Raw genomic sequence first — 9,220 nt, forward strand, 5'->3', positions numbered from 1 at the left:
CCCCCCCCCATAGCCACAATCAGCCCTTTTTACCCAGACTCCAGCATGGCGCAAATGCCTCACCCCAAAACCCATGTGCACCAAATCTCTCAATTTCACCCCAAAATTCCTGACATACCCCAAATCTTCCAATTTCATCCCAAAACCTTTTTGTCCAAAATCCACCGATTTCACCCAAAAACTCCCTTGTCTGTGGGCACCCAGGGAGCTCTGGGGGCAAGGTCTGTAGCACAGTTGGGGTGTTGAGATTTTGGGGGGCTCCCCGTGACCGTGTCCCCCCTTTCGGTGCCCCCAGGGCAGGAGAAGGAGGGGCCCTTGCTGGAGGGGACACCACTGCGCCTCAAACCCCGCCATGCCCACGAGCTCTGGGTGGAACAGCAGCTCTGCTACAAGGAGATCCCCGAGGCCTGCCTGGGCTCCTGCCAGGCCAGATGTGCCGTCAGTGTCCCCCTCCGTGTCCCCAAAATCTCAAGGGGGTCCCCACCCCCTTTTTGGGGACAGGAGCCTTGGTGCTCCTTGAAGAGCTCCACTCTCATGGAGCAGTGTGCTGCTTTGAAGACACTGAGCCACTGGCTGACCCTCAGGACTCTCCAGTAGCCTCCTTAGTAGAATGATTATTCATTTAGGAAAGAGAGAAACTTTTGAAAGGCCCTTTTTTGGCCCAGTGAACTGCAGCATGCAGGAGAAAGCCGTGATCTGGAAGGGTGAAAGAGCACCAGCAGCAGAACACGCCACTAAGCCAGACCCATGTCGCTATAGTGGAGCCACCACTGCTGACTGTCCTCCTTAGTGACGCCGCCGGTGGCATCGAGCGCGCTCTCTGCAGCCCTGCAGATGCCACCAAGCCGGTTGTTTGGAATTTGGTACTTTGGGACAGGACAGAGGCCGTTTCCCACAGGACCTGGAAGGGTGAGACTCCCATCTCTTTGTGTGCTGCTGCGCTGGCACCGGCACGCCAATGCACCCTGCTTTTCTGGATGGCTCGTTGCTCCCCTTTTTTGGGGGAAGCTTCAGCCCTCGGGGCCTCCCTGTTGCTCTGGTGTGGGGGCTTGGGCTGATGGGAGCTTTGCTCCTTGCTCGGGGAATGCTCCCCTCTTTCCCTCTGCCAGCGTGTCTCTTGCTCCTGGCACTGTCCTCGGGGTCCCCGTGGGACAGTGGGGCCCTTGGGGGTTGGGCGGAGCCTTTGGGACAGTCACACCTGGTGAAGTCCCACAGGACGGTCAGTGGGTGTGGGAGGACGCATTTGCCAGGCACATCGTGTCTTTGCAGCAGCCCACGTGCGGTGTGCTGTTGGGGTCCTCCTTTGAGGGTCCTGGTGTGCTGGAAGAACTGCGTCCCAGGGGCTCTAGGGGGTGGGAGGGGCCTGGGCTTGTCTCGCAAACCAAAGCTTCAGGTTGCTTCCCTTGTGGCCTGGGGTGGGCCACTCCAGCCCCCTTCTGAGTGCACAAAGACCCTTTGATATAATGCAATTCACGTTTGATAGTAGCTGTGGTTAATGGTGATGTCAGTGGCAATAGGGACCAATAGGGAACAATCTCGAGGTCTTGAAGCAAAAACAAGCTTCGATGTCCAAACCCTAGAAAATAGGTAGAACATCCTGGACCTTGACGACAATCTCGGGGATTGCCCTGCGGATGAGTTATCTGACAACCTGGCAAAATGACTGTTCGATTACTTAACTTGGCAGTGAAACGAACTTTTGAGTGTTTAAAGTGAACTACCTTCATCATAAACCTGAAAACCACAGGTCAGAAAGACCCTGCCCAGGTTAAGACCCTTCCCCTGAGCATGCGTAGGAGTAGAAGCATTAGGTGAGCCCTATTACAATTTTATGGTCATGACTAACCAATCAGTATCATATAGGCGTGTTTGGAAAAGTTCTAACCTCTGATTTTTGTGTATAAGAGGAGCATGAAAACCTGCTGGTGGGGTGCTTGGTCTGTGGAAATGTCCAGTGAGGACCCAGGCCTGAATAAATACAGTATTGGTTTATTGCACGCTGGGCACGAATCCGCTTTTCCGATAAAACCTTCAGCATTAATGCAAGCTCCTTCCGGGCTTCCAGGCGTTTCCCCGTGGCCACCGAGAGGGGCTGAGTTGAGATGAGCAGGCGGGAGGGTCAGCGCAGCAGCCTGAGGTGCCCAGCGGGGCTGCGCTGCCCATGCAGTGCTGGGCGGGTCCCCACAGCCCTCTGTGACGTGGCTTGATGTCACAATGGGACACCCCCATCGCAGCAACAGCTCCCTCTCCCCACCGTGCCCCTGGCCACACTCCCCATCCAGGCCTTGGCAACGCCAGGGCTGCTCTGGCCAGTGCTCTGCTCCGCAGGAGCTGCCCTGCTGCCAGGAAGAGGCGAGAGGAGGCCGCGGGAGAGCCTTGGAGACGCTGCCTGGGGAAGTGGCGACAAGGAAGAGGAGGAGGAAGAGGAGGAGAAGGAGGAGGAGACGGGCAGAGAGGTTTTGTAGCAGGACGAGCACCTCTTCCCCAGCTGCTGCAGTGCAGGGGGGCAAAGATGAAATACCTGCTCTTTAGCCCCTTGGACCACAAGGATCTGCCCACCCTCAGGGAGCTCACCACCAGCGGTAAGGCCCGGGGCACCCTTGCAGGAGCACTGTCGGAGCCAAGATGAAGTGGAGATGAGCTGTGGAAACCCTGAGGCTGGGGTTGGGGCTGTAGCGGGGGTCTTCTGGAGGGCACTGGCGGCTGCAAGGAGAGCCCTGCCTGATGGTGCCTTGGGCCTCGAGGGTGCCTTCGGTAGCCCCGGCCTCCAGCCACCGCTGTCCGTGTCGAAGGGCAGGATCCCTTTCCCCTCAGCACAGCTAGTGGCTGCCTTTCCTCCACAGGCCCAGCCTGGGCACAGGGTGGGCTTCTTGGAGGCTGGGGCAGTCAAGAAGGCAGCTGGGCAGCCCCGGCAGTGCAATGTTTGCCTCAGGCGAGGGGGAGCTTGAGCGCACGCCACTGTCCTCTCGTGGGTAGGGGCTGCTGGGGTTAGGCTGTCGCTGACTCAGCATGGCACGCCTTGCCTTTGCTTTCCAGAGATCTCCCAAGTCTGGGCTGGCGCGTCTCGGTACATCCGGAGGGAGCTCTTGCAGAAGAAGGTGAGCCTTGCCTCCTGCCCGTGGCCCATCCTGCCCCCCGGGCCTCCAGCGCAGGGCACAAAGCACCATCCCCAGGGCCACGCAAGTCACCTGGCAGCCTTCCCACCTCTGTGCAGCCCTGCCAACCTCCCTCCTCTTGCGTTTTCAGGCGGTGGAGATCGGAGTTGGAACATTTGCTCTTGTCCCAGCGCATGCCACGGTGGCAGAGGACAAGGTGCTGCCTGTTGAGAGACCCGTGTTCCAGCCATGCAGGCTTCTCAAGAAGTTTTACAAGCTCAAGTGTGCAAAGGCCACAATCCCTGGTAAGAAGACGGGTGCTGCCCCTGCACAGCCCCTGCATCTGGCCTGGTGCCAACACCTCTGGGACAAGGCCGAGCAAAGGCTCTTCCAGGCTGGAGAGCGTGAGCATGGGCACACGTACGGTGACCCCGTACCCTGCCCCTCCCTGGGGAGCCAGCCTCATCTCCCAGATCACCCTACACTCCGGCTGGTCACTCAAAGCTTCTCTTTGCCTTCTGCTGCCCATCGTGTCCGTTTTGGGGATGCAGCCAAAGCTGAAAGGAGAGTGCTCTCTGGCAGAGCATTGGCCAAGGGGTGGGCACTGATGGCACCTAGTCTCCGAGTGGGCTGAACTGCGGTGGGAGTGATTTGGCTGCTTTGTCCTTGTTTCCTAGACGAGACACCCCTCGTTCAGCTGGACTTTGAGCAGATTGCCGCTGACACCCACTTCCGCAAAGAAATCGTGGAGTCTTGCGTACATGAGACCCTGCTTTTCTTCGCTGAGGCCCTCCGAGACAACAAGGAGGTGGAATTCTCCTTCAAGGGCATTGGCATCCTTGCTGTGCGGAGAAAAGTGCTCAGCATGACCTTCTTGGATGAATGCCTGCTGGAGCTGGATGCGACAGGGAACATGCTGGCAGCTCTTCTTGGGGTGAGCTTGTCATTTCTCTGGGGCTGCTGCTCATAGCTCTGAGGCAATGCTGCCAGAGCTCTCCCCAGCTGCTTCCTCTTGGCTGCCACCACCTGCCTCACCACCTGGCCGAGACACACTCTCGATGAGCTAGGCCAAGTCTCGGTAGCACCTGGGCCGCTTCAAGGGAGGGGCTGGCGACATCAAGGGAGAAGGTGGTGTGAGGCTTTCTGAGAGGCAGCCTTCCTGTCTGTGAGCAGCGAGACAGTTTGCCGCCTTTGTGTGCAACGTGTCCTGGGTGTCTGCTGACGTGTCCCTGTCCCCTTGCAGGACCCCAAGATGATGCGCATCGTGGCCTTTGCGGGCAAAAACAATTTTAGTCGTCTCAGCCGAGACGGGGTCATCACGCTGCCAAGGTGAGCAGGGTGGCTTCTGCAGCCCCTGGCTGCTCAAGGGAGCAGCCGCTCAGCCCCTGCTGTGGAGGCACCCTCTTGCCAAGGCTCCTCTCCTGACAAACTTGGGCACGACCAGCTCCTTCCCAGGAGAGCTTCCCAGTCTGCCTGCCACTTGCTCGCTCCACCCCAGCTTGGAGAGTGACGATGCACCGGGCAGGCCGCTCTCAATGTGCCCTGAGAGAGAGAGAGAGAGAGAGAGAGGGAGGCGGGAGGGTCTGCGGGGGGCAGTGAGGGGGGCGTGTGCTGGGGTCGTCAGCTTTCTGGCAGGAAGGTGAGGGAAGCACGGGCAGAGCATGAAGAAGTCCGCAAGCCCCACAGGGAGCTGCGTCCTCCAAGGACGTGGCAGTGGCTCCCACACATGCCAACCAGCAGCTTATCAGCGTCTGCCCCCAAGGGAGCGTGGTGCCCTTTGCCCAGCTGATGCCTTCTTGTTTCCAGGCTTGAGGTTGAGGTCCCCCACCAAGCATCGGTCCCTGTGACTTCTCTGAAGCCCAGGAGAGAGTCGGCGCCTTGGGGCGGGGGTTCCCGCAGAGGTAATGTCCCTTCCGCGTGCGGGCAGCGGGCTGTGGGCTCCTCTCGTCCTCGCGAGGGCAGACAGCCAAGGTCCCTGTGTGGGGTGGGGGAGAGGAGAAGGAGCTCTGCGAGCCTGCGCCCATCCTAGCACACGTGGGGCGACCCATTCGGGAAGAGGCTCTGGGGTGACAGAGGAAGGGAGCCGAGGGCTCTGCGTCCCCTTTTGCCCTGCGGGCTGCTTCCAGCAGCTCTGCCTGGGGCTGCCAGTGAGGCTGGGCCAAGCCCATGGTGCTCTCGCAAGCCACATGTTTGGGTCTGAGGAGGAAAACTTTTCTTTTGGCTCTTGCCCAGCAGGGCCCTGGGGTTCCCCAGCACCTCCCAGTTCCTCCCAGTGCGGGGTCCCGGTGTCGGCATAGGTGTGAGAGAGCTGGGGAAAAGACATGCCCTGGGAGGCGGGCAGCTCCGTCGGAGTTCAGCGCTGGGGCAGATCCAGTGTGGGCAAGGGACAAGGACAGCCCTGGGCCCGTGGTTCCCAGGGGGGGCAAGGACTGTTGGCGACCCTTGCGCAGCATGACCAAGCAGCTCTGCTGCTCACGCTGGCCCGCACGGTCCCAAAGACGCTCTTGTGCTCTTCTCTTGCCTCCTGCTTGCAGCGAGCGTGCTGGATCCGGTGTTCCTGGCTCGGCGGAGGGTTTCTCTGGCCAGGCAGCAGGCGAAGGCAGGCGAGCAGGCTAAAGCCAAGGAATCTCGCCCAGCCAGGTGAGCCTCCTGGAGGGATGGGGTGACTGGGGATGTGGGGGCACACCGTGCCTTTGCTGCAGCAGCAGTGAGATGTTTCCCTTGGCCGGGGTGCCTGTGCTGCTGCCAAAAGGCCCCGGAGATGCTGTCCTGCTGGACACGTGCTGCTCCTGCCCAGCTGCCTGGTGCGGCTGGGGCCGGGGGCAGGCTGCGAGCCTGTCCCACAGCAAGCACCTCAGGCTGGGCTCCCACAAGCTCAGCTTGTCATGCCTCTTTAGGTTCCTGCCAGAAATCCAGAAGACCCAGGAGGAGCTGAAGCAGCCCAGACCTCCAGCTTTTCCACGATCGCGGCTCCCTGCCTGTGACACGCAGCCCTCAGGAATGGTATGGCCTTGGGATTTGCCAGCCCAATTTGGCACATTTCGAGGCTCTAGGCTGGGGCAGAAGAGGCAGCAAGAGCTGCCAACTGTGCCAGCCCTCCTGCCCGGCCCGAGCCCAAAGGGACTAATGCTGCATTTGTGGTGTGTGTGTGTGTGGCCTCCAGGGAATGAGCTCCCTCCACACAGAGAGGGCAGAAAAACAGCTCCGGCTGCTGCTGGCATCCAAGCGCCAAGAGTTGGAAGAGGAAGTGTGGCACAAATACCATGCCAAGAGAGCGGGGCAGAACGTGGAGCAAGGCCAGGTATGGCATGCACCTCACAGCCGCTGGGAAAAGGGCATTTCCCCTCCCTGTGCCCTGCGGGGGGAGCAGGGAAGGTCTCCCGGCACGGGCACGGCAGCAGTGCTGTGCCCAAGGGGCCAGGCAGGGCTCTTCTGTCTGCCCACTGCCCTGCAGGAGCAGCTGTCCCTAAGGCCCCCGGCCGAAGCATGCAGTTGGCCGTGGCACAGGCAGTCTGTTTCATGCCCGTACCTCTCTGCGAGGGGGCAGCGCCATGCCGTGAGGACTAGGCCGAGCCTGTGCAAGTCGCACCCTGGCTGACGCCTCGGGAGCAGCCCCAGCTGTTGGCAGCAGGGCTTTAGGAGAGTCCTTGTGCCTTTGCAGAGCCTCTGCCGCTACCTGTCTGAGGAGCCCTATTGCCCTCCCCACCTCCGGAGAAAGGCCTACGCCGAGGAGCTGCAGGAGAGGCTGCAGAAGGCGGCGAGATGCCCAAGGCCTGCAAGGCCGACAGTGCCGGAGGGGCGGGCGGAGCTGTGCCTCCCGGAGAGAAGATGGTAAGTGTAAGTGTGTGCCGGCTGCTGCAGCGGCAGGGGAACGCCTCGGGCAGCTCCAGCCCCTGGAGGGCCCCGGGCTGGAGACAAAAGGCTGCCACAGCTGGCTGGGCTCTGCCTTCCCAAAGGCGAAGGCAGCCTGGGCTGCCCTCCCCGCAGCGGCTGCCGGGCACCCGGCCCGCAGCTGCGATGCCCGCTCTGCCCCAGCACCCGGCCCTGCCCGGCTGCACCCGCGGCTGACCCGCGCTCCTCTGGCTGCAGCCTGCCTGCGGCGCGAGGGCCCACGAGAGGCCGCACAGAGCAGCGGGCTGGCCTCGGCTGCGCCTCCAAGGACCAGCGGCCTGAGGCAGGCTTTGGGGCGCTGGGGCCCTTCTCCCCAGCCCCGGAGCTGAGGCCCTTTCTTCTGTGTCCTTCAGCGAGGGGGAGAAGACAAGGCTGTTGGAGCGCCGTGGGAAGGCCCAGGGACTGCCAGCCACGCCAAGAAGCTGCCAGCAGCCCCGGGGAGGCCAGCGGCAGGGGCCTTGGCCATCGCGGCAGCCACCCTTTCCAGCGTGAGAGCTGCCAGCGACGGGTGGCGGGGTGAGGAGAGCCTTCGCAAGGGGGAACGTGCCATGTAAAGGCTGCTGGTGCCCAGGTGTCGCTGTAGAGACGGACAAAGCGGCACACACACAAGTGTGCACGTTTGTGGCGCAGCGATCCCCCGTGCACTCAGCGCTGAATAAACGCACCCACTTGAAAACCTCATGGGTTTGGAGTCTGCTTTCCGCAAGTCACTAGGGTAGGGTCTTGGTGCTTGGGGGTTTTTACTGGGGTCATGGGGGAGTTGAGGGGGTTAATAGTGTCCTGAGGGGGGGCGGCTCTAATGGGCTCCTGGTGGCGGTTTCTGGGGGAGATATTGGGGTCCTGAGGGACAGTAAAGGGGTGCAGGAAGGGTCTGTTCGGGGCTAGTGAGGTCCTGCGGGGGATCTTGTGGGGGAAAATGGGGTCCTGGGGGGGCTAATGGGGCTTAGGAGAGTCTTGGGAGTGGGCTGGTAGGGTCCCAGGGAGATATCTGGGCTCTTGGGCTGTAAAATGGAGAACTGGGGGGCCATAGGAACTGGTGGGGCACTAATGATGTTGGGGGGGGGAGGGAGGGGAGGGGGTTGAGGGTGTTTTGGAAGGACCTAGGGGTGGCCAATGCAGTTTGGGTAGAGTTCAGGGGGGATTTGGGATTCCTGGGTGTCCCAGGGGTACCTGTCGTGTGTCGTGTCGTTCCCTACACCCCACCCCCCCCAGCCAGTGCTGCTGCCCCAGGGGTAGCCTGAGTGCATCAGCCCTGACTACATCCAGTACCAGTGTTGGGACACCCTTCAGCTGCTACTGGGAGGACTGGGACAGGACTGGGAGTCACCAGGAAGGGTACTCAGAGGGGCTGAGGGGGATTTGGAGATGTTGGGAGGGAGTGAAGGGTCTAGGAGGTAACTGCGAGGGAGGCATGGGGTACTGGGAGGTAACTGGATGACAACTGGGAATACTGGGATGGGTTGCAGGCAACTGGGAGGTAATTGAGAGGCAGCTTTAAGATACTGGGAGGGTACTGAAGGCACTGGGATAGACTGGAGGGCACCAGGAGAGGATTGGAGACACTGGGAGGTAGTTGGGGGCTACTGGAAAGGGATGGTGGTTTACTGGGAGACACTGGGATGTAGCTGGAAGGGGGCGGGATGGACTGGGGTAACTGCGTGGTAACTGGGAGGTAACTGGGGGTGCCTGGGAGCACTGGGTGGGCACTGTGCAAACCCTGACAGGCGCCCTGGCCACCCAGGAAGTGCTGCGGGGTGAGTCCCCCTGACCCCAAACCCCCCCTTTTCTCTCCAAACATTGCCCTTGGTCCCCAGATCAATGTGCAACCACCACATCCCCCAGTTTTACCCAAAAATTTCCCCATTTAACCCCAAAATCAACTTCAGCACCCCCCAAAACTCCTATGTTTCACCCCAAAAATCTACCTGGAAACTCAAAATCCCCCAGTTTTACTCCAAAATCTGCTCCAGCAACCCCAAAAGCCTCCCAGTTTCACTCCAAAAATCCTCCTTCAACTCCAGATTCCCCGTTATACCCCAAGGTGTTCTAGTTTGACTGCCAAATGTCCAATGCTCACCCCAAAATCTCTTAGATTCACAAAAATTCCTCAGTTTGACCCCAGAAATTGCTCCAGCACCCCCAAACCCCCCCAGTTTCTTCCCAAATTACACCATTTCACCCCAAACACCCCCCCCCCCCCCCCCCCCCCCCCCCCCCCCCCCCCCCCCCCCCCC

The sequence above is a fragment of the Athene cunicularia genome, unplaced genomic scaffold, assembly GCF_003259725.1.
Source record: "Athene cunicularia isolate RWA unplaced genomic scaffold, athCun1 SCF_28, whole genome shotgun sequence".
In the NCBI taxonomy this organism is placed as follows: Eukaryota; Metazoa; Chordata; class Aves; order Strigiformes; family Strigidae; genus Athene; species Athene cunicularia.